Below are 26653 nucleotides of genomic sequence, written 5' to 3' on the forward strand. Positions count from 1 at the left end.
TAAAAAAAAAATCTAGTGTAATTAGAAAATTGAGTTTCATGCAAAATGTTAAAGCTTTAAATAGTCATGATTTTTGTTCACCGTCCAGAATAATAAATAAAAGGTTTAATTTACCACTTTTAACTTGTGATTCAGTTACAAACAACACTTGCGCAGCCTATGCAAGTTTTAATTCCTTGTGCTTTATAGTCGGGTATTAGGCTCTCAATTGTATTGTCCTGGCTATCCCAATTGGTTGCAGTGTTTCTGATAGTGACCAATCGGGTAGGATCAAGATCATTGTCTCTTAGCAACTATGAGCCATCTCATTGAGTGAGATTACTGTGCCAGCCTCGGGCAAACCTTTGGTGGCAGCTGTTCAAAAGCTAAAAATACAGCCTCTGCCAGTAATATCATAGAAGGCGTCAACCATATTTCCACCTGGTATGTCATATGTAATTATTAAGCTCTTTGTGATTTGAGATATGTCCTAATAAATATAAATTACTGTGTGCATTTGAATATAATAATTACTTCTAGAAAAGTTTGAGTGCAGAAAAGTAAATTGCTTTACATTATTAATTAAATCAAGTTATGAGTAACTGTGATTGAATCATCTGTGAGTAAAAGATAATTTCTCTCCTTAAGAAAAACTTTGCAGCAACAATGAAAAAAATTAACAAGAACCCCTCAATTCCCCTTGCTCTTTAGTTTCTGGAGCCACAAGTCTGCTTATTGGACTACAAGAGCAATGGTGGTTATTTTATTATCTCCTTTATATCCACAGTACTTTGCATTCCGATGACCAGGTTATGTTGCACTGAGAATTCCTTTACTTTTTCACTATCAACTAGATGGATAAGTATTTTTGATTTCAAAGCATACTGTAGGACCTTATTTCCTAGTATACAGCCATAGCTTATTTGATGGACATTATACAGGAAACAAGACTGGTCTAAATAGGTGAAAATGTATGTGATTCTGATAAGTTACTTTCACGCAATTGGTGAAACCCTGAAAAATACTTCAAATTATACAATGTTTTTTAGCCATTATTGAGGTTTTATGTATTATCTTTGATGTTCTGACCAGTGGCGTCACAAGGGGGGTGCGGGGGGTGCGGCCCGCACCTGGGTGTCACCCGCCGAGGGGTGACACCAAGGTGCAGGCTCCCCCTCAGTGACAGCAGCCGGGTGCTGCACTTTAGTATTAAGTGCAGCACTCGGTTCCTGTCAGTGAGGGAGCCAGCACCGCACATGCCCGCGCCTCCTGCATCCCCCACCGGCACCACGCCATTCATTGATTTTGGTTACCACGGCCACGGGCCGGGCCGCGGGACCACGCCCCTCGCTCAGTGTCACGCCCCTTCCTTGAAGACCAGGGCCGTGATGTCACGCCCCTCGCCTATTGTCACGCCCCTCCCAAAGGCCACGCCCCCTTTTGTCAGGTGCCGCGCGCATAGCGTCTCTCCCCGCACCGGGTGTCACCGCGGGGAGAGACGCCACTGGTTCTGACACTTAATGGTGTGTGTAACATTTGTGCACATGAAACCGTGCATCAGGCACCATGATGAGTCCTAAAAGAGTGGTTTAGAATAATGAAAATAATGAAACTGATATTAAATCTATATTACACTAGGCCTGATGGTGTTTGGTACTAGGAGATACCCAGTGCTATTTTTCATCAGGAACAAGCCGGAACTCCGTTCTTGAACCACTTATTATCTATGACGTAATGTCTAGGGCCAAAAAGTACTTTCCAAAAGAAGTTTTATTTTAAAGTCCCTTTAGAGTGCATTCTTTTCTAAATACTATACATATGTGTATATATAATATACAGTGTGTGCGTATGTATGTGTATAATATATATATATATATATATATATATATATATATATATATATATATATATAGTTTTTCTATAGCTCCACCCCCAGTTTCTGAACCTATTTTTCCAGAAAAATAGTCCTGGGGATACCGAGATGCCTGGGGTTTTCCTTCACATGGGAGTTCTTGGGTGATAAATCATGACACTGTTGGAATCCCCAGCATAACATACTGTGTTTGTGATATGTGAAGACAAATCTGTTGTCTTGAAAAGTAAATTTCTGTGACTTGTCAGCCCTCCATTTTTTTTTTTTTTTGAAGTACAGCTTTTTAATAGTCTTTAGCAGCAAGTTTCCTTGTTGCTCCCACCCAATTAGATTGAAGGGGACAGATAGAGTGTACTGTTCAGCAGATAGCATACTGCACAGATTATTTCTCCTTCCCTTATGAACTACCTGCTCCCCACCATGCTTCTCAGTTGGTGTAGAGTGTTCATGTGGAGCAGGGAGATGGCAGCTGCCATAAATACCATGGGGGCTAGGCTGTGTAGCATGCTAATCACCCAAGTCTCAGAGCCCGTCTCGGCGCCAAAGGATGTGGACTTTCACCTATACGTATTGGTAGCATTCATTTTGATGGGTCAGTATGTAGCCTATCCATTTATTGGGGACCAGAGACATCACTGAGGCACTTTCAGTCTAGTAATCATAAGGTCTGACGCTTTCAGGTGATTTCTGGTCTAGTGATTTCATAGTCTGAATTCTCTTAATTTGTTGAGTACACAAAATGGAAGTCTTCATTTTATGTAGGTAACTGGTAACCTCACCTAACCCATTTTCACTGCATGTGGTACACAGAACTTGGGGCAGACTCAAAGCTGCAATTACCTGCATGGATACAAATGCCCAATATATTGACTGTACGCATCTAGGCAACCACACTTCCCAAATCTATACTTTGTGCACAGTAATAATGACTATGAAACGTAGTTCTATCAGAGGTGCGAAGACTTTGTCAGAAAACCGATGTACAGATGTGTCCACATACATCTGTCCTCTGTGCGCTACAAGTCGCGTTACACATAACTTGTGAGCACCTTGTGATTGTAGCACCATGCGTCTTTTCGTGCAACTTGTTCCTTTAAAATGCATCTTATTTGCAAAGCGACGCACAAGCAGCTTATGCTGATTAAAATGATATGCGGCATGCTTATATTCTGTGTGCGACTGCGGCTGTATCTGCCTGCTAAACGCTACGTTAGTGTCAGAGACTGTAACTTTGCATTTTGCATGCAGATACAGCCACTATTGCACACACACTGGTAAAGGGACTTAATAAGCTATTCACATGGTAGTGCTTGGTAGAACAGCACAATCTTTTATTAGAAAGAACTACTGATATGTACAGTACACTAACTTACCTTCTTTATGGCTATCTGAATTTTGCTGAATATATATGATTTTTATTTGTTTGGTGTTACTTTCCACATCTTTCTCACAGCAATGTCCATTTATATCAGCTGTTTCTATACAATTAATTCTGGTATTTGCATCTGTAATATGAAAGAATCCCTAACATAAGAAGTAAGAAAAAATATGAATATATGCAACCTGTTGTATACCCGGGTATACTGTAATATGCAAAGTTACAATCTCTGTAAACTTTCCAGGTCCTGAAATTACTGAAGTAGGTTGTAAATCGTCCAGTGAATGACTGGTTAAGGGAATTCTCATATTTACGGGCATGGTGTATAGATGTTTCCTTATACATCTTTGCTGCAGTCAAGCTGCGTGGCCTATTGAGGCTAGATGTATGAGGACACATCTGTATGTAGAAGATACAACATTAAAACTATTTTGAGACGTGCCATCATTATTACTACAATAGGTACACTTTTAAAATACATTTTTGGTTTAAAGATTGGCAGAATAGTTGTCATTTCTACACCTCCTGTTTTTTTTAATATTACTGTATTAAACAAAAAAAAATCACTGGTAGTGTTCATTCACTGTCTGATTCTCCCTAATACAGAGCAAAACATGTATTACATGTTTAGTTAAAAAGCAGTAATTTATTATTAAATGACGATTAGATACTATGCTGCAAGAATATAACTATTTGCACATTGAGTATGTTTTTTATAATAGAATAAATACATTGAAGATAATGGAGCTGGAGCACGTTTGCAGTGTGTGAGAATCTGCACCAGTATCTAACGAGTTAAACAAATCTCTCTTTTTGCTGCAGTAACTGATTTTCTATAGGCTGCCCTGCTATCCCTCCCCTCACTCTGATTGGCCGCCAGTTGTTAGCTCGCCTCAGCTGACTAGAAGTTAATATAGGTCAACATAGCAATGTGGAATTGACTGGCTGTCCTTCTTCACGAACCAAGCTTTGTTTAATCTGGAATAGGGCCAACTGTTTCTAAATACTACCCTACGCTTACAGCACATTCAACGTGACAGAAATAGGCCAAATCAGGGCAAAGTTTACCACGGTTATTTCATCTTTAGTATACCTAACAATGTTAGCAACATACTCTGCAACTGTACACGTCAAGTGTGAATGTTTAGAGTTTTTGTTTAGTACTTGTAGAAACAGCCTGTGATTAGGATAGAGGAAGCAGGACAACCATTGAGATGGCCTCATTTGAACAGGTTCATGTTAGTAACATGTGTAAGAGTTTGCTGTGTGTATGTTGATTTAAAGCTGCAGTACAACCTATGAAAAAGTATTAGTAACTTCTCCAAAAGGGAGCTGCTGTATGCAGACATTTTTTCCAAAGCTCTGCTGGTTCTGTGTTACGGAATCAGTAAATTTAATATAGTTCACTTCTTTTAAACGCTGGCTTGAGGGGCTTGAGTGGGTTGGGGGCATGCACTAGCCGCTCACCCTCCCCACTCTTGTTTTTCAACCATGGCTGTAAGAGAAACGCAGGCTGCATGCAGATGTATTGCATGGAAAGAAATGGTTATTGTGGCATCAGTGCTACCAGTACCACAATATAGGAATCATACCTTCCTTTATTCAAACCTTTGACAGTAAACGTGACTATATGAGCAATACGCCCACACTCTGGTGACACACTTAATATGTAATGATCAGTATCAGCGGGATATTTCTATTTATTTCTTCATAAAAATAGAACTTGGCAAATGTGTCAAACTCAATAGCTGAAAGACATGTCAAACTCCATTCCCAGGGCTATGCACATCTCTTTATGTAGAAACCATTATCTATTATTAGCATTGATTGACTTGACTTTAAATAGTAAGCATTTATTTCTGTACCCCAGTCTGGATTGAAAGTGAAATCAGACTACATTTCAGTGTGAGCGATCTACATGTCTGGCATGCCCGAAATAGGGTGGGAGCATTGCGTTCACTACAACAAAATGTGTATCGCAAACGTTCCACTGAACACTGTCTTTTATTAACTAAACACCTGTGCAATTTAGACTAGTTCAGAGGTTCCCAAACTTTTTTGAATCGCAGCACCCTAGTGCATCAGAATAGTTTTCACGGCACGCCTAAGCCAAAAGTTTGTTATTGAGAAATTCAGAAAAAAAATTAAATTGGGCTTACCTGTCATCTTTAGGTTAGGTTATATAGCGTTGGACATGTTTGTGCACATATTTACATTACATTGACAATAAATAATAAAAATTTTTGCTGGACCACCATCTGAGGCACCCCTGCAAGTGTCCCGAGGCACTCCAGGGTGCCGCGGCGTGCAGTTTGAGAACCACCGGACTAGTTCATTTTGTCTTGGGTGTATATGTATGCGCGCGCACACACACACACTCACTCACTATATTGACGTTCTGGGGTAATTAGGTTGGTAGAGTATTCACTGGTGCAGTGTTTCAGTGTTAGAAACAGGATCGCACATAGGTTTTTTTTAGGTTCGAATGAAATAAATGGAGCTTTACAGACAGCAGAATGCATAAAATCAAAACAACAAACAACCTAGTCCTCACTCCGGGCACTGGCTCACTTCTTCACCCCTCTCTAAAATGGGCACCTAGTCTGCATCACAAAGTCCCAAAGTTCATAAGCACAGTCACAGAGATTTGTTGTCTTCCCTGCCACTTGCAGATTTAGACACTGGCCCCCGGCCTCACTGGGCTCTTTGCTTGCCACAGTCTCCACAGACCGCCCGACTGGCTTCCACAACCCTACCTGGGCTGTATATTCACTGCCTCAGTCCTCCTTGGGCTAACTCCACTCGGCAGGCATTAAGTGTGGTCACACCTTTTTTTTTTTCTTCCATGTGATGGTGTATCCCTCCAATCCCACACAGATTCCATGTCTCATGATCACCCTCTATGTTGATACTGCTTATATATATATATATATATATATATTAGGGATGTGCAGGCTCGGATAGGTTCGAGTTTGCACGTGGAGTTCGGATTTTTCCCTCCAAAAAAACGGAACTCACAACGAGGCAAAACGTCATCTTGCATGGACGAACATCATCATTCCTGGACAAAAGACCAGGAATGATGATGTTCGTCCATGTAAGATGACGTTTTGCCTCGTTGTGAGTTCCGTTTTTTTGGAGGGAAAAATCCGAACTCCACGTGCAAACTCGAACCTATCCGAGCCTGCACATCCCTAATATATATATATATGTGCCGCTTTGCTCCCAGCTCCAGGCAGTCAGCGCACAGCGCCACAGTCTTGCTGTGTAGCTGGGGCTCTGCGAGCTAAGCTCCCATCCCCAGCATGGAGCACACAACCCGGCAGCCTCCGCCGGGTCCTTTCATGGTCGTGGACCCCTACCCCCGCACACCAGGGATTACCACATTGCCGCGGCCACTGGAGAGGGTCCGGGCCGCAGCAACATAAAAGCACATTATTTAAACAATCAGCGCCTAGCGCCAGTAACCTATTTCAAAGATGGCGCCTAGCGCCCTTTGTCTCTCTTAAAAATGGCGTTACAGGACAGGGTTAACCCTTTCAGTGCCGCGGCCGCCATTAAACACGTGGGGCCGGCCTCCGGCCACATCTATGTAAAAGTGAATTGAAATATTAATTTCAGCTATACATAGTATAAAATAAAGTTCCTTGTAGGCATCTGTCTGGGCTAATCACAAGAACACTGGACAGATTTCCATGCAGTTTCCAGTATGCTATAGAGCATTTGTTGAGGAAGGTTTAGGTGTATGAAACCATATTAATTCAGGACAAAAGGAAGCCCAGCAGTGACTATTTTAGTGAAGCAAGTCAATGAAAAAAACAGCTGTCCGAGCGCTTTCTTACGCTGCCCAAACAGTTATAGATATATCACAACTATATACTTTGTTATACCATGTAGAGATTGATACATAATATCCGGTTTCGCCACAAAAAATATGTGTAAAATTAATGTTTTTCCCCCTTTTTTTACAGTTCCTATTTAATTTATGTGAAAAACGATTCTTTAATTTCAAGCAAGTCCAATTCCCAGTAATGGTGCGTATCCACTAGCAGACTGAAATGATTGAACGATTACGACATTGTAATTGTGCAGTCGTTTCACAGTCTGTGCTGGGCCTACACTGAACGATCAGTCGTTCAGTGTAGGCACCCTCCCTCATCCCCGAACATGGCAATCTGTCGTTATCGGTAGATTGACTAGCATGTTCAGGCGATGATAGATGTCAAAAACGACCAGCGGGAGCACGCATCGCTGGTAGTTTTCGACATTAAACTGCCCGATTTGTGCCCGATTAACAAGCGATTGAACGATAACGTTATTGTTCAATTGCTCTGTTTAATCTGGTAGTGGATACCTGCCTTAAGAGTCTGCCTTGGCATGACAATAAATAATGCAAATGGACAGACACTTAACGTGGCTGGAGTTGACCCGAGTGGAGACTGTTTTCATGGACAACTTTACATGGCCCTTTTGCTTGTCAAGTCAAAACTAAATCTTTTTGTGTTTTTACATCAGGAGGAAAACGACTAATGTTGTCTACAAAGCAATCTTCTAAGACCTTGGTTGAAAATGACTAAATTCAAAATTGCTCCCGAGCAAAGCCAGGTCGGATCGCTAGTCATAGATAACCCGCTTATAACCTCCCTCAATCTTTTAATGTTCTTGTAAGTGGTATAAAGATGGAGTACTCTGTTTTGAGCATACATACTCGCCATTATGCCAACCTCCATATGATTCAGATATGGTGTATATCCATCCGTTTCTTTTGATTATAGTCAACTAGACACTCCCAAGTTGAAAGAAAAAGGAGTCCTCCAATAGGAGTTGTTGCACGATCTGACCTGCCGCAGCCTTGAAGCACTTCTGACAAGCAGAGCTGCATATGCAGTCGCAGTGGTTAATTTATGCACTCCCGTGCAGCGGTGTTCAAAAGGACAGACACACCTGCGTTTTTCTGACCATTCCCAGTTACTACCCCCAAACGCTGACAACCTGTCACTCTGCAATGGATTCCTATGTGTGTCTGTAAGGACAGTGTGCTCGCTGCGCACGCACAGTGCGGCTTATATGCATACGCAATGGCAAACAATTGCTCGATCTACGTACATAGGCCCTGATTCAGAGCCGGACGCTCTGACAGCGTGGCCACCTCAGCTAATGCGAGCGGCCAGGATGATGGTCGCGATGGTCAAGATCATCGCAACCATCGGGCTTGCGACTAGACCCTTGTGGTAGTGTCTCGTGGCCGCCAGCCCCAGAGTGCTTTTGGCTCAAACAGAGCCGAAAGCTCTTCCACTGCCATCACTTGTGATGTCAGTGGGGCTGCCCCCAGATGGTAGGCGTTCTCATGGGAACACATCCGTCTGGTCAGCTACCCCACCGGCCCGCCCACCAAAGGGGGCGTGCTGGCACTCAACGTCAACAGCACGCCCCCTTTGGTGCGAGACCCGGAGCGACGGATTGCCCGTTGCTATCCGGGTCTCGCGCATGACGAAGCCAGCTCCATCGTGCGCATGCGCTCTGGGCCACCATCGATCCGGTTGCGAGCGCTCAGCGCTTACAACCGGGTCTGAATTAGGCCCATAATCGGCATAGTGTCAGTCTCTGAATCAGGCCCTAAGTTGACAAAATGTCTATTCTGCTCCAACACAGTCCACATATGTATGGGTTCCTTAACTATGATATGTACAAAATGGAACCAATGCCCAAAGACTACAGAAGGCCAATGTGTAGATTTATTAAATGTCTGTTTTTAAAGCCGCCAATCATCAGCACCAGCTTGGTTTAGCATTGATTCCTATTGACGTCTTAAATCGGTCAAAGCAGCCGATAACCGGCAACTTTAAAAATCAACATTTAATCTGCAACATTTAAAAATTATAAGGGGTAAAGTTTGACTTTTACTGCTCTATTTATCAATCTTTTTTTTTTTTTTTCACTAAAATATTGCGACAAAGGATGTTTTCACACCCTTTTCACATTATTTTTATTTCACTGAAATGTATTAAAGGGCAATTGTAGATTTCGTGAGAAACTACTCCAAGCCCTTTAATTCTCATTTCTTTAGCAAGCAGATCGCATTTCTCATACTTGTAATGGGAAATGCGATCTGCTTGAAATTTACTAAGGGGGGATTGTGAATAAAATACCGTCTGAGCACTGCTATAACATCGCCATCTGGAGATGGTGTTAAGCAGGATTCCCCGGCTCCTGCTCCGCTCTGATAGGCAGAGCCGGGAGCCGGCCCCCTATGATCAGCTTTGTGTGAGGTGTCAGCTGCTCGCTGGGCCTCCTGCACTTTGACCCTGGTCAGCTGTGCTGTAAACCGGCATCTGTTTGCAGCACAGTCGACCAGGGTCACAGACCAGGAACCTCATCAACCAGCTGACTGAGGAGAGAGATCACTTTTCAGCCAGGTAAGTGTCAGCTGTGGTGGGGGTAGCGCTGGCTGGCGTTGGCGCATGCACGGAGGCACTGTCACTGTATATGTTGATACATTCTCGTGATAATTCCTAAATTCGCAATGTGAATTTAGTTGAAATTATCACACTACAATCCACATTTGAAATGTGGATTGTAGTAAATAAGGGGCCTTATTCTTTTTAAACGCCAATTAAAAGGAGTATCAGTAGTGCACGCTTTTGAAGTGCAGGACCCATGTTCTTAAGCCCCGTCCCCCCTCTGCAAATTGCCACGATTCGTGGGTCAATATGGAGGAAGCGGAGCCAATATGACGCAATGTCATTAGAATCGAGTCATTTGGCCTTGCCCCCTCCCGATTGACCTGCGAGGGGGCGGAGCTTAAGAACATGCTGCCAGCCTGATGGGTTCTGTCCAGGTCAGATCTGCTGCAAGTTTGTTTGTGTATATGTGACATAGGTGTGTGTGTTTGTGTGTATATGTATGTATGTGTGTGTATGTAAGTATGTGTGTATATATATATATATATATGTGTGTGTATATATATATATATATATATATATATATATAATATATATATATAATATAGAACCCCCCCATATAAAAATCCTGCGTTTGCCCTGTCCTTAGATAGTCTGTGAGGCTTGACCATCCCAGCCTTCCCATTTGTATTTGGCTCCAGTCACTTATGACACTGAATGCATAATGAAGTTGTTATCCCAATCCACAAAGCTAGGATTATCTGACACGTTAAAGACAATTTCTTACTGTATTAACTACTCTAAATCTTGAACAGGTGAAGTAGAGCGTGAGTGCAATGACCTTTTTTGGCTGTTGTATTGTGGATAACAGCAGGGTCTCTATCCTGTGTGGATAAGAGAAAGTTGCCTCCACAAGGGGAAAATTAGAGAACTTTGTTGGTTTATAAAACACAAAATCTGTTACACCAACTTCTGTTTTGCCCACTGTGGTTAGCATCAGCCTTTATGGCTTCCTTGCTCTCACCTTGGAGAATATGTAGCTTCTATGAAACCACAGAATTATGTCTTTTAATTTTTTTTTTATTTGATATTTTTAGAGCTTTTATCTGGATGAATTTCTTAGAGGGCAACCGAGGTAAAGGACAAGCTCTCTAGTATACTGTATTAATACAGTATTATCATCAAATATAGTAATCAAATTACATCTGCAGGTTTATAACATAATTATATCATTTGGCCCAAGCAGCCATTAAGAGAAGACCATTTCTATGCTTCTGAAAATTGATGGATATTCAATCAGGCATAGTAACTTAGAACACCAATTATCGCTGTATTAAAAGCAATCAAGGATGGATAATGAATTTCGGCTCTTAAAGGGGAAATAGTGCTTCACATTTAAATAAAAATTGTGTGTGTGTGTGTATATATATATATATATATATAAAGTGCCTTGCTAAAGTATTGCCTTTTTTGTTACATTACAACCTGCAATTTATTTATTTTTTAATCTGAATTTTATATGATGGATCTGCACAAAATAGTCTAATACGGTGAAGTGAAATGAGAATATATTTAAGAAAAAATCCCTTTAAATTAGGGATGTGCAGGCTCGGTTTTACTCGGATTTACTCGGTTCTTATCGCCACTTTACCGCAAATTCGGATTTATTATATTGGCTATCCAAAACACATGATAGGCGATAGCCAATAAAATGCCGTTTAAAGATCCAAGTAAATCCGAGTAAAACCGAACCCGCTCACCCCTACTTTAAATAAAATTCTGAAAATTGGCATGTGCATATGTAATCACCCCCTTTGCTAGGAAGCCCCTCCAAAGTTCTGGTGCAACAAATTACCTTCAGAAGTCACATATTTAGTGAAATGAAATCCACCTGTGTGAAATCTAAGTGTCACATGATCTGTAAGTATAAACACACCTTTTCTGAAAGGCCCCAGATGCTGCAACACCACTAAGCATCACACCATGAAGACCAAGGAGCTCTCCAAACAAGTCAGGGACAAAGTTGTTGAAGTAAAATTCTGGGCTGGGTTATAAAAAAAAAAATCCAAATTTTTGATGATCCCCCGGAGCACCATCAAATCCATCATCATCAAATGGAAAGAACATGGTACCACAGCAAACCTGCCAAGAGAGGGCCGCCCACCAAAACTCAGACCGGGCAAGGAGGGCATTAATCAGAGGAGAAGGAGCTGCAGAGTTCCACAGCAGAGACTGGTGTATCTGTGCATGTGACCACAATAAGCCGTACACTCCATAGAGCTGGGCTTATATGGAAGAGTTGCCAGTAAAAAGCCATTAATTAGTGATAAAAATAAGAAGAAACGATTTGAGTTTGCCAAAAGGCATGTGGGCGACACCCCAAATGTATGGAGGAAGGTGCTCTGGTCAGATGAGATTAAAATTGAACTTTTCGGCCACCAAGGAAAATGCTATGTCTGGCGCAAGCCGAACACATCCCATCACCCCAAGAACACCATCCCCACAGTGAAACATGGTGGTGGCAACATCATGCTGTGGGGATGTTTTCAGCAGCAGGGACTGGGAAATTGATTCGAATCGTGGGAAAGGTGGATGGTGCTAAATACAGGGATATTCTTGAGCAAAACCTGTTTTAGTCTGCCTGTGATTTGAGACTGGGACGGAGGTTGTAAGCCCATGGAGGCTCCAGAGGCAGGAGAGAGATCTTTCGATCTCTCTTGGATCCTCTGACCGGAGACTGAAGCTGACACTGTGTGCATGCGCGGTGTCAGCTTCCCCAGGAGTAGTCTTTCACAGATGTGAAATCTACATAATGCGCCTGGATATAAATCGCAGTGACAGCGGTCACCGCAACCGCTGCCCCTGCAAGTTCTCGTTTTTACATAGCGGCGATATTTTCATTAAGAATTAAAATATCTGCCACTATATGGAACCTTAATAATTGTGGCTGTTTATACATAGACGCCTTAATTTTTTATTGTTGAAAAGGTTTAAATAAAATGCTAATTTTTTTATTACATTTTTTTTTAAAAAAGGTTTGCAGTCTGTGTTGAAGTGGGAAGGTAATACTTTTCTACTTAATAGAGCTGCAGTGTAATGTCAGGTTAACATTTAAAATATCTAACATTTATCTTTATTTCAATGTTGATGTTTGTCCTTTTAAACTAAACATTTTGCAGCCTTTGCTTTCAGTATGTTTGATTTAAACATTTAACAATTTCTGAACAAATTCAAATAGAACATTCAACTTCTAAAAGGTAGCACCATCACTTTAGTACATATAAGTCATAGTGCATATATACAATTGAGTTATGTGTGCAATTTTGGACATATTAACTTGACTATTGATCCCTATTTGAATATGGAAATTTGTTTCCAGTGCATAAATATCCTCACTTCGCTTCAAAGGTCTGTCCACAGTGTTATTAAGGATATTGAAAAATCTAAAGAAAGAAGGAATTGTTTTCTAGGTTAATTATTGCATACTGTTTTTCACAGAGGGCATAAATATAACCGTTTAATATTACTGTGGCGGTTTAAATTAAAAGAAGTTGTTAGTAGGCTGTATTTTATCTCATTTGAATAAGCACATTTCAAAATGAATACTTCAGCACGGTATTGTATTTCATATAGTATTCTATGTCCAACTATAAAAGAGCTTTGTGACCCTGAAAATAGCCTTATTCAAGATGACCCATCCTTGAACTTCCATGTTGATAAAATATAATGGGCAAGCAGCTAGTTTCCCTAGGTAACCAATTATCTGGGGTCTCTGAGTTTTGGTATTTATCAGTAGTTTTTCATGCTAAATGAACATCCATATCCCTAACAGTGTCCCACATATAGTATTGTATGGCAGTTTAGGGTTTCTGTACGGTCTAGAGTTGAACATTATAAGAGTGTTTCATCCTGTACATTGGTGATGACTGTAATTGCTCTATGCTATTTTTGATTTGTTTGTGAGGCTAAGAAAAATATTTTGTGCCGTTTTGTAGGATCTGCCTATAAGTAAAGTAAAATAACAGCGTACATTCAGTTTTCTCTTGATCTCCATTTACCACTACAGTATATACTAATGCAGTTGTATGATGCATACTAATGACCCTTGCTTACTTTTCATTCCCCGTCTCAGAGAAGGGTTCGTGAAAAGATGTGAGCGCAATTGACCATGAAATTCACTATGATTGTTTTTTCATTACAACCTGTGCCGTTCAATGTTCACTGTGGATATTGATAATAAAAAACAAGTATTTATATATAACTTTTTCTTCGAATAGATCTGAAAGCATACACATATACACTTAACATACAAAACAAATTACATACAGTTAAATGAAACTGCCAAAATGGGTTTACAGTCTAAAGCTAGGTACACACTGACAGATATATTGGCCGATCAATTGATCCATCGGCAAGTGTGTATGGACGATCAACCGATCGCCTACACACATGCAGCGGCTGCCTGGAAGGTGATGGTCGTTCAGTGTATATGAACGACCATCATCTACAGATATATATATATATATATATATATATATATGCGCAGATCACTCAAACCGCAGATATATCTGCTAGGTGTGTACCCACTTTAAGAGGTATTGGGAACACTTCAAAGATATGGAAGCTGAATAACAATTTTTCCTGGTATGGAAGATTTGAGTACCTTTTGTTAGGCAGCAGCATTATTTGTCTTAAGTAGCAAAGCAGTCACTGCTTAATGTAATATCTGCACTTTCACCTATAGTCTGTGGTAAGTTTGGAATGATGAGAAGCAGCAGAAGGCAGAGGACATGAAAAAACAAATAGTCCCTTTAGAAATCTTACAATAAGCTGCTAGCAACTAGCCATGTCCTTGCCCTCCAGGCAGACAGGTAAGTGCCCATTGGGGATTAATGCCTGCTCTTCTTGGAGTCAGGGAAATTTTGCCTTAATTCTGAAGTCTTTCTGAAATTTTTGTCAAATTAGGCAACTCTGATGTTTGTTTTAACTATTTTGATACTTTTATAGTTGATGTAGTGTGCAGTTAGTGGCATCTCCGTGTTTTGGTACACAATCACTTCAAATATCTGGGTGCTTTTAATTGTTTTTCATTATACAGCGCACATGCATAATAGTGGAACCTGAAGATTGCATTGTTAGAAGTTTGCACATGTGTATGTATGTGAGTGTGTGTATATATAATATATATAATTACTGTGTGTGTTTGTGTATATATGATATACACACATGTATGTATATCAGGGCTATTCAACATGTGGCCCTCCAGCTGTTGTGGAAGTAAACATGCCCATTCTTAAAGTTGATGTGTTGGAAGCAGAAAAAATGGACCATCCTAAGGATCTGAGCGATCTAGGTAAGAGCATCTCCAAAATGGCAGGTCTTGTGTGGTGTTCCTGGTATGCAGTGGTTAGTACCTACCAAAAAGTGGCACAAGGGAAGGACATTTGAGTGAACCAGCATGGTGGGTGTCCAAGGATGCGCGTAGAGAGCGAAGGTTAGCCCGTCTGGTCCTATCCCATAGATGAGAAACTGTAGCATGAATTAATGAAAAAGTTCATGCTAGCTATGATGGAAAGGTGTCAGAACACAGTGCATCGCAGCTTGCTGTGTAGCTGTAGACCAGAGAAAAAAAGGGATATTCCCTCCAGCACACTGCAGCAATATTAGCAAAAATACTTGAATCCTACATGATAATAGAAATTCAGAGGTCAGTGTTCTCCCCACGCTTTGTCGGGCGGTTCGCCCTGCAAAAATCCCCTACCGCCCGGTAGTTGAGCTGCACTGAGAACTAGCAGCGGTGCAGCCGGTGCATTGCACGGGGCCCGCACCCGCCGCTAGTGTCCCCAGGGCCCCACAAGTGTAGGGCAGACCGCAGTGAGTAGCGGTCTGCCCTACACAGAAACAAACACAGCCGCCAGCGGCAGCTGTCTGTTTGTCATAGCGGCGCAGCCAGCCAATTAGTCATACAGACTCTGATTGGCTGCTGTGGCCACGGAGGGAGAGTCTGCTAGACCTCACTCATGAGCTCCCATTCTGGCTCCCCCTGCAGTGGTTGATGGGAGAGATGTCATGACTTCTCTCCCATGGTGCAGAGCGGGCCGGGAGCAGCGGTTGTCGGCTGGAGCGGGGGTCAGGTAAGTGGTCTATTTTTTTTTTTCATGACTTTTCTTTGTTTATTATTTGTCATTTTAATTCTTTCTTATATTAACATTTATTGATTATCTTTACACATCTATACTTTACACTTCACCATGACCTTCCATTTTTCGTGTGATGCCCTGGGAATGGTCCTTGGCTGAACTGTTTTGGAGTACCCTGCGACTCGGACATGAACCCCTTAATGTTAGGGACGCTGGTATAGAGGAGCCTTGACGCTAGCCCTGCGCTTAATCATATATTTGCAAATGTATGCAACTAATACCTCCGAATGTCTATTATGTAGGATTCAAGTATTTTTGCTAATATTGCTGCAGTGTGCTGGAGGGAATATCCCTTTTTTTTCTGTGGTTCAGTGTAAACCCCGCCCTTTTACAAGCACCTGGGCAGTATCATTAAGGTGATGTGAGTGACCACCATACTTTCTATTAGCTGCAGACCAGTCAGAGTGCCCATGCTGACCACTGTCCACCGCTAAAAGCACCTACGATGAACGTCCGAACTGGATCATGGAGCAATGCTTAGATGGTAACCTGGTCTGATGGATCACTGTTTCTTTTATATCATGTGGACGGCTGGGTTCGTGTGTGTAGTTTACCTGGGGAAGAGATGGCACTGTGATGCACTATGGGGATAAGGCACGTTGGTGGAGGCAGTGTGATGCTCTTGGCAATGTTCTGCTGGGGAGCCTTGGTTCCTGCCATTCATGTGAATGTTACTTTGATACGTACCACCTACCTAAACATTGATATAGACCAAGTACACTCCTTCATGGCAGTGGTGTTCCCTGATGACATTGGCCTCTTTCAGCAGGATAATGCACCCCTGTCACACTGCAAAAAATGTTCAGGAATGGTTTGAGGAACATGACAGAGTTCAAGGTGTTGATTTGGTCTCCACATTCCCCAGATCTGAATCTGATCGACCATCTGTGGATGCATTGGGAAAACAAGTCCAAGCCATAGAGGCCCCACCTTGCAACTTACAGGACTTAAACCTGGGGTCTTCAACCTTGGCCCTCCAGCTGCTGTGGAACTACACATCCCAGCATGCACTGCCATAGTTTTAGCATGCTGTTATATCAAAAAGGTGGCAGTGCATGCTGGGATGTGTAGTTCTACAGCAGCTGGAGGGCCAAGGTTGAAGACCCCTGACTTAAAGGATCTGCTGCTAACATCTTGGTACTAGATACCACAGGACACCTTCAGAGGTCTTGTGGAGTCCATGCCTCAATGGGTCAGAACTATTTTGGAGGCACAAGGGGGCACTTAAGTATAATTTATATACCGAAAACGGAACAAATCTGAGGCAGCTTAATTATTTTCCATCAGGAGAAGGAATAGAACATATGTGAGAAACAGCCACCCAATTAACACACCCCTGATGAAGTCTATTTGATGAAATGCGTTGGTCATGTGATGCAAAACAGAATACTAGGAGGTGATATTGCTGTCAGCACCTCCTACTCCGTTAGGGGTAAAAGAAAGCAAAGGAACATAGATTACCATAAGTGGCTTGAACTGCATGGCTGGTGTGCCAAATGTAAGAACATTTCATAATTTAAAAAAAAAAAATGTTATAAACAAATTGGAAAAACATTATTAATCAGCTCCAAAGACTTACAGTACAATAGAATGCAGGACAAGGACATGGATAATATACATTGCTACATTAGCAACCATAACACCCACATAAGCAGCAGAGCTTAAGCAACCAAGTGTGTGGTGCCCTACTGGGGAGTAAGAAATAGATGAAAGTAAAGTAGGGAGAAGCACAAGAGGGTAGAGAGCGCTGCTCGTAAGAGCTTAAATTCTAAAAATTTCAACTATTTTAAAAAGTGGACAAAACTATTATGGAAGTATAGGTGCCCTTTGTCAGCACAGGATCCTATCTGGATCATGTGCTGACAAGGGATCATCTCAAGGAAGCAGCTAAGATATGTTATATATCCTTTAAATTAGTGCAGGATAAAGGTTATTGTATTGTCTATACGATTGTGGTGCACAGTTAGTAATACCTCTTTTTCAACCAAAAACCTGGCTCCAACCTGGGATGCTGAGCACGGGTTGGAGCTACATTTTACACTGGCGTCTGGTCCCGGGTTATTTCCTGCGTCGGGGGAAATAACCCGGGACCTGACACGCACAGAGATGCTGGGCTGCTCCAAGCTCTCCCCACACTGAACAGATGCTATGGTGGCGAGTGTTCATCCACAATTTAAACACCACCTAGGACGCTGAGGGCTGTTGGGAAGGGGGTCAGCGTGGGACAGGTAGTGGCGCTGCTGGCCTGCCAACGTTGGCTTGTGGTCAGCAGGGGACTGGGATACCTCCATAGGGCCTGGGCACATTTTAGTTCTTTAAAATTGGGCAGGGTGCGACTACCAGCTGAAACAGCTTAGCCACTAATAATGGCAGAAGCACTGTATCTCTAGTCAGTGCAAATAAGCTCTACAAGAAGTTTTAATACATGTTGAGCATCAAAAGTGCCTTCAAACTAGGGGTGAGCGGGTTCGGATTTCTGAAATCCGAACCCCCCCGAGCCCCCCCGATCCGAGTCCGATCCGAGTCAGGCTCGACTTTTCCCGCCTGACTCGGATTCTGAAATCGAGGCAAAACGTCATCTTCCCGCCTTCCGAGTCTCGCGGGTTTTGGATCCTATATAAGGTACCCACGTCGGCGCCATTTTCTCACTCGGCTGTGGACAGTGAAGAGGGAGGGTGGGAGTTAGGGATGTGTAGTGTAGTGTAGTGTAGTGCTGCTGTTGTCCACTACTTCAAAGTCCATAGGGGCTGGCTGTGTTGTGCTGTGCTGCTGTTGTTAATAGGGGCTGTGTCCACTACTTCAAAGTCCATAGGGGCTGGCTGGACTGTGTTGTGCAGTCAGTTCTCCATAGGGGCTGTGTCCACTCCAAAGTCCTGTGCAGTGGCCCAGTCCTAAAGAGGTGCTGTAGTGTTGTCCAGGGGGTGCTCTGTCCATCAGGGGTGCTCCCCCCAAGTGCTAAAAAAATAATATATTTTCTGTGTTTGTGAATTGTGTGCGCAGTAGCCGCACGTGCATCAACAAAGTAGTGCCAAGCGTGCGCCTGTGTCATAAGTAAAGGGCCGGCTGGCTTGACCGTTAAAGGGTTCTGTAACCCCCAAAGTACACTCCAAACCAAAAAAATATATATTTTCTGTGTTTGTGACTTGTGTGCACTGTGGCTGCACGTGCATCAACAAAGGAGCAGCGCCAAGCGTGCGCCTGTGTCCCATAAGTAAAGAGCCGGCTGGCTCATTTCTTAAAGGGTGGTGTAACCCACAAAGTGCACTACTCTCCAGCAAAAATAAAAAAATATTTTCTGTGTTTGTGTGCGCTTTAGCCGCACGTATATATATCAATATAACATAAATGGAGGACCAAACTTTCTCTGATAAAAATAAAATAGGGAAAGATCAAGAACCACTTCCTACTAGTGCTGTTGCTGCTGCTGGGAGTTGTTCATCATCCCAGAGAGGAAGTAGGAACATCACTACTTTTACTAAACAATTGACCCTCCAACAGTCCCTAGCGATGAGGATGAAGTACGACAGCAGTCATCCTGAAGCAAAACGTATAACTGAGGCCTTGACTGCTATGTTGGTGTTAGACGTGCGTCCGGTGGGATTTAGACAATTAGTGCAGTGGGATTTAGACAATTGATGGAGGTAGTGTGTCCTCGGTTCCAAATCCCGTCTAGATTCCACCTGCATCCTCAAAGCAGCAGCGACAAGCGTGCGTCTGTCTGTTAAAGGGTGGTGACACCCTCAAAGTGTGCTACACAAACAATAAAAATATTGTTCTTTTTTCTGTCTTTGTGAATTGTGTGGGCTGTAGCCGCACCTGCATCCTTAAAGCAGCAGCGACAAGCGTGCGTCTGTCTGTTAAAGGGTGGTGACACCCTCAAAGTGTTCTACACAAACAATTAAAATATTGTTCTTTTTTTTCGGTCTTTGTGAAATGTGTGGGCTGTAGCCGCACCTGCATCCTTAAAGCAGCAGCGACAAGCGTGCGTCTGTCTGTTAAAGGGTGGTGTAACTCTCAAAGTGCTCCAAAAAATAAAAAACTATTTTTTTTGTGTTTGTGACTTGTGTGCGATGTAGCCGCACTTGCATCCTCAAAGCAGCAGCGACAAGCGTGCGTCTGTCTGTTAAAGGGTGGTGACACCCTCAAAGTGTGCTACACAAACAATAAAAATATTCTTCTTTTTTCTGTCTTTGTGAATTGTGTGGGCTGTAGCCGCACTTGCATCCTCAAAGCAGCAGCGACAAGCGTGCGTCTGTCTGTTAAAGGGTGGTGTAACTCTCAAAGTGCTCCAAAAAATAAAAAACTATTTTTTTTGTGTTTGTGACTTGTGTGCGATGTAGCCGCACTTGCATCCTCAAAGCAGCAGCGACAAGCGTGCGTCTGTCTGTTAAAGGGTGGTGACACCCTCAAAGTGTGCTACACAAACAATAAAAATATTCTTCTTTTTTCTGTCTTTGTGAATTGTGTGGGCTGTAGCCGCACTTGCATCCTCAAAGCAGCAGCGACAAGCGTGCGTCTGTCTGTTAAAGGATTACATCGGTGACAGCATCCAAGTAGGCATGTCAGACAGTCCGTACCTGTACTGGCAGGAAAAAGAAGCAATTTGGAGGTCCCTGTACAAACTGGCTCTATTTTACCTGAGTTGCCCCCCCTCCAGTGTGTACTCCGAAAGAGTGTTTAGTGCAGCCGGGAACCTTGTTAGCGAAAGGCGTAGGAGGTTGCTTCCACAAAATGTGGAGAAGATGATGTTCATAAAATGAATGATCAACTCTTCCAGGGAGACCAGCCTCCAGAACGTACAGAGGGACCTGTGGTTCCAGCAGGGACGAATTAATACTCTGTGAGGATGAGAATGTACATAACACTGAAGAGGGTGAGGAATCTGTGGATGAGGAGGATGAGGACGACTTCTTGCCTCCGTAGAGCCAGTTTGTGCAGGGACAGATTAATTGCCAGCTTGTTTTGTGGGGGCCCAAACGAACCAATCATTTCAGCCACAGTTGTGTGGCAGACCCTGGCGCTGAAATGATTGGTTTGTTAAAGTGTGCATGTCCTGTTTATACAACATAAGGGTGGGTGGGAGGGCCCAAGGACAATTCCATCTTGCACCTCTTTTTTTTCTTTGCATTATGTACAGTTTGGGGCCTAGTTTTTCAATGCCATCCTGTCTGCCACTGCAGTTTCACGCCTAGATGGGTCACGTGTTTGTGCCGCCCACTCGTGTCGCTTAGCATAGTCATCCAGCTACCTCGGTGCAACCTTTTGGACATAAAAACACTATTGTGAGGTGTGAGGTATTCAGAATAGACTGGAAATGAGTGGAAATTAAGGTTATTGAGGTTAATAATAGCATAGGAGCAGAAAAACCTACAAATTCTGTGATTTTAGCTGTTTTTATGCTTTTTTCAAAAAAATACAGATCCAAAACACAAAACCCAGAACCCAAAACACGGAAGGGTGGTTTTGGCAAAACCAATCCAGATCCAAAACACGAAGAAAGATCCAGATCCAAAACCAAAACACGAAAAGTGGCCGGTGCACACCCCTACTTCAAACCACACTTAAAAATGCATGGAATGGATCATTGATGCATTTAAAGTTGAGAACTTGTTGGACATTTTGCTAGAGTATTGCTCTGTACCACTCTGTGACACAGCTACAGTCCGAACAGATTGGTTTCCTCCGGGTTTTTATATGGGCATACGGACATTTCCAGTTGTATTAACAGACTACATCTTGGCTGTAACAAAAGTCAACTGGCACTTTTTGTCCTGTTTTTATAGCTGAAAGCTGCTGTTCACAGTGTGCTGTGTGAGTGTTTTATATCTGCCATATAATAAAAGCTTTCTCAGACTTTCATTCTACTTATGTAGAGCAAAGGTAACAGATGGGGGTGGGTTGGAGGAAGATGCCTGGATAAATGACTGATTTAGTGCTTTCTATTAAGGAATAGAAATGTACTGCACAGCACCCTATGGGATGCCCTGAAACTCTTGATTTTTTTTCTTTCTTTATTTTTTTGAAGCATTTGTGCTTGATTGGCTTCCCTTGTGCTTTTTAGGTCAAGTTTCAACAAGGAGAGGGTAACTGGAGCACAATTGTATGCATGTCCACATACAGTAAAGACTATTTGTGCCTGGATGCAATAAAGAACGTCTTTTGTCTGGATGTAATGTACAGAGAGAAAGGAGTAAACACAAATTCATGGCTTGCTTTTTTTTGCGTGCAGTTGTCATTGGAAATTTGTAACTCTCTTCTTGGTTCATTGTTTCCTAGCCAGTGTGTACTCTATTCAGCTGTGCCAGAATTAAGATGAAGTCTGCATGTTTCAATAAAGCATCTTTGTTGTTGGAATGCCAGCACTTGTATGGAAGTTGGAGTATGTCCAGAATTTGTGCGGTATACAACAAAACTATTTCTATCTGATAGTTTGGCTCCAAAATCTGTTGTGTGAAAGGCCACCTAAAGTGTCTTTATATTCAAGTTAGGTTTTTATTTTATTTTTTAACATGTTTGTTTATTTTTCTTATTATGGACAATTGAAAAAAAATTCAAGTAGGATGACATGTTTTTCCTTTATTTCAGTTTTTGTTTCTATATAGAGAATAGGCAATTAATACAGTTTTAGGCTATTCTAGTTTGTTTTATTGAACAAATAAAACTGCTTCTGCTGCCAACTTGTTTGTTGTGGGAATTCTTTTCTTGGTACCTGTAAGTGAAGAATTGTCATGTGAGACTGAAACTTAAAAATACAATCTAATATTGTGTGACAAAGTGTTGGTGAAAAACAAAAGGACATCTTGAGAATTCAGGATTATTACTAAAGCACCTACTGCTACCTAAAGCATCTCACTGGTGCGTCACTTTACGGCAGCCCGGATTCGCCGAAAATTACTCGCAGCCCCATATGGCTCAGAGCAAAATTCAGTGAATTTGGGCTAGGAGCGGGCCTCCAAGAGTGCGAGGTACCGGTCCGTTGCAACGGCAGCTCACACCCTTCGCATGGAATGGATTGACCCCTAAGCATCCTCTATAGACACACAACAATGGCACTTGCTTGCCGCATTTTAATGATAAAACACATTTGTTGTTGCCAACTCTTGATATAAAGCTTTTAACCTCTTGACTGGCGTAGTCGCATAAGATGCGTCCACCCCAAGCTGGGCTTTCTCTGACAGTCGCAGTATTCCAGCAGCTGCCGATATCCACCTCCCGTATGTGTGACTGCAGTGTTGCTGTATGTGCTCTGCTGTCTCCTCAATATATAGAAGTGGACCTTTGATGTTTGAACTGGGCTCGACTTCTACACTGCCTCAGTTAAGCCGTATTTTATTTGCAACTTTGTGAGTTATTTATTAATTTACTAGGTTATACTACAGTAATGCACGATTGAGTTGCCTAATTTGGGGGAATTGTGCAGCTGTGGCATTGACTGATTCCTTGATTTTGTCAGTTAAATTAGATTAGCTCTTGATCAAGTTTTTTTTAAAGATACATGCAATCTTATTTACTCATTGCTTGGTGGCTGAATGATATGAGTCACTAGTGCTAGTGCTGCATTGTTTGTTTTTGGTGTGTATATGTCTAGATCTGTGTGTATCTATATCTATGGCTGACTGTTCCTTACAGCTAGGGGCCAGATTCAATTAGAGGCGAAAAGTGCCGTCTGAAGAATAGTTTCCGTGGATTCGGACTTTCCGCCTGTTTTCAAAGTATCTCCATATTCAATTCAGGATGATTTCGCCGAAGCGGAAACTCAATACATTGTAATAGGCGGAAAAGTATCTCCTATGAATGGCAGGTGAAAAAAAGTGCAAAATCTTTCTTTTGGGTAGAAATGACCTAGAACCCTTGGGGCTGCTCCCCAAAGGACAAATCAACAAAAATTTTTACCTCAGAACACACCAAAAAAGACGTCATTTTTGGGGTGAAAAAGTAAATAGTGGGGGGACAACTATAAAAACTAGCGAAATAGACTTCTTGGGGTGCTGTAAGGATGGGCCAAGTGCTTTTGGGGTTGCAGGTGCATGTATGAGGGTGGTTTTTCATGGTTTTTTAAAAGTTCACTTTAGAGACATAAAAATATACTAGCACCCATTTTCAAGTACCCCAAATTTGACTGGACTGCTTATAACCAAAAAATACTGCTTTACGCCATTCTTCACCACTTTTGCAAAGACACTAATCAGAAGCAATATAAACTACTTAAGTACCCCAAACACTTTTATTAGTGCTATTAGTACACATCTACATTGATTCCCTATGTAAGTGCATCTTTTTTGGGGGTACAGACTGATTTCCCCAATTCTGAAAGTACTGTCCGCATTCGCCACTTTCCGTTTTCGCCTGTTTAGGAATTGATTAGGGAGAAAAGCGGGGACACGCCCTTACAGTTTTTGCCTCTGAAACAGGCGGAAAGTCGGACAGGCAAAACTTTTCCGACTTTTCGCCCTTAATTGAATACGGGCCTTAAGGTGCATACACACACAATGATTTTGTTACCAACGATTTTATGAACGATATTTTGTCAGATTTTCTGTCAGATTTTCTAAAGTGTAATGAACGATTTTTTTGAACTACAAACGATTTTTGCATATTCCCTTAATGAAAATCGTTCAGTTGACAAGTCTGAACTACAAACGTGAATGTGCATGAACGATAATCGTTCATCTTTTGACTCAGAAAGTGAACGATTTTTTCAAACAATTATTGTTAAACAATATCGTTTAACAAATCGTGTGTATGCAACTTATGTCTTGATTATCCGTGTCTGTAGAAATTTGCTGCTAATGTTTTAATTGGTCCCTTCTAGATACTGTTTATATTGCCATGTTTTGATGATCTGTCATTTTATGTATTGTGTGTATTATTATATTGTCACATGGTGCTGGTTTTTAATTTTTTCTTATGTTCTTATGAGCATACAACCACTATCTACAGTGACTGATTTCATGGAAGCAGATAACTGCATGATGCGCCAACAAGTGCCTGGTATTTGGAAATCACTGCGCTGAGCTGGTATCCTTAGCACCGCCCCATTTGGTCAAAGTTGCCTGGGGCATTACTGTACTGTGAAGTGCTGCTGTGCGCCAGTTGCAGGGAGATTCCCTGCTTGCCAATTTATGCAACAATCCCGCCGAACTGGGCAACAGTTGCCATGGGCAGCTCCTGCTGAAGTTACGGGCAGGCGCTGAGTCAGCATGGTGCTGCGCTGGAAACGTGGCCAGAGATGATTGATAGCATTTGGTGGTGGATGACATAAGATGAGCACTTTTTTCTAAGTTTCACTTGTATCACTGAAGAAGTCCACTATTACGGTTTCTTGTTCAAAGACCCAGAGTGCCAATTTTGCTGCAAAGGTATCGATCTATCCATCTATCTCATACTTTCTGTTTGATTAAACAGATGTGTCCTCACTCATCTTTGCTCTCGGCGCGCCTGGTCCCGTGAAACTCAGACATGCTTTTTTTTTTTTTTTTTTTAAATCCTTTTTTTGGTTTTATATCTGTGTGCATATGGGTCTGAATCCGCATGCACTGTGCTACGAATTAAATGCATTTTCAGCAAAAAAAAAAAAAATGCCTGACACTAGCAGTGTTGCACGTGAATGCCTGACACTAGCAGTGTTGCAGGTGGCTTGGTGGCTCACTCACTCCAGGCATATCGCGATGCATGGCATATTGAGGTTAGTTGAGCAAGGACACATCTGTAGTATCATTAATTATAAAACTCTACTATTGTGAATGTGTTTGAACTAAGAATGACTTAAAGAGGTTGTTTGCATTATGAAAAAAATGAATGTTAGTATAATGTATGGCACACATTGAATTTTAATGCACATCACTCACTTAGGGGCATTTTCAGCTAATTAACAGCCAAGACCTATTCAGTTAGGTCCTACATCCCCACGCGTCACACTGCTTTTTCTTCGCAGCCTCAGAAGCTTTGAGGAATAATCTGTGTTAAATTCAGTCTCTGGGGTTTCACGTGCTGGGAAACACATAGGGGCATATCCAATTGGGTGCGAGGTTTAGCAAGGTAAAAAACCTTGCATTAAATTTTGGATTACCACGGGTATGCGCGCTCCCGATACCCGCAGTATCCATAAAAAAAAAAAAATAGCGTTTGCTGGGTTTTCAGAGCTGAAAACTCTGCAGCGAGTAAAAAAAATTTACTTACCTGCCCGGTGGTCTCCCTTCCATCTTGTCACTGGGGGAGAGGGCTGCTGGGAGGCTCCAGGGACTGCAGGGAGGTGCAAGGGATGCTAGATGTAGTTCTCCCAGCACTGGCTCTGGGGGGGGGGGGTTGGACAAGCACACACCGGGGATCACTCACACACTCACTCGTACACACTTACAAACACTTTCACACACTCACCCTGCTTCAGTTGACCCGGCTCCCCCACGCTAAATGCAGAAGAAACCACTTCACAAGGTGAGTAATTAAGGACTAATTAATCTAATTGGAAACTTCCAATTGCTTAATTAGTCCCCAGGAGGGTGATGCCGGGGTCCCAGAGCAAGTCCCGCTGATTTTTTCCTAAAATTAATGATTGTAAGAAAATCAGACTTGCTCTGGAGGTTGCAAGAAAAAAGATGCATTGATTTCTATAGAAATCACCTTGTCCCATTTTCAGGCATCTAATTGAATAGCAACTCCACGCGGCTGCAGGAAAAATCCAGCGTCGCAGTTTTTTTTTTTTTTTTTTAAATCCTGCCCACAGTTGGATTCCCCCCATAGATTTCAGCATTTTATGCAGAATCTATGGGTTACCACACGTGGAAAATGTTAAGTAATTGAATACACCCAGAGCTATTTCCAG

The 26653-nt window shown here is 42.2% G+C and overlaps 1 protein-coding gene across 1 annotated transcript in view; it reads left to right on the top strand.

Moving 5' to 3' along the window:
- FOXO3 (forkhead box O3) overlaps positions 1 to 26653 on the top strand; it is a 147882-nt gene that overhangs the window by 49108 nt on the left and 72121 nt on the right. The gene's annotated exons all lie outside the window — the stretch shown is intronic.

The sequence above is a fragment of the Taudactylus pleione genome, unplaced genomic scaffold, assembly GCF_031769625.1.
Source record: "Taudactylus pleione unplaced genomic scaffold, aTauple2 ptg000046l, whole genome shotgun sequence".
Classification (NCBI taxonomy): Eukaryota; Metazoa; Chordata; class Amphibia; order Anura; family Myobatrachidae; genus Taudactylus; species Taudactylus pleione.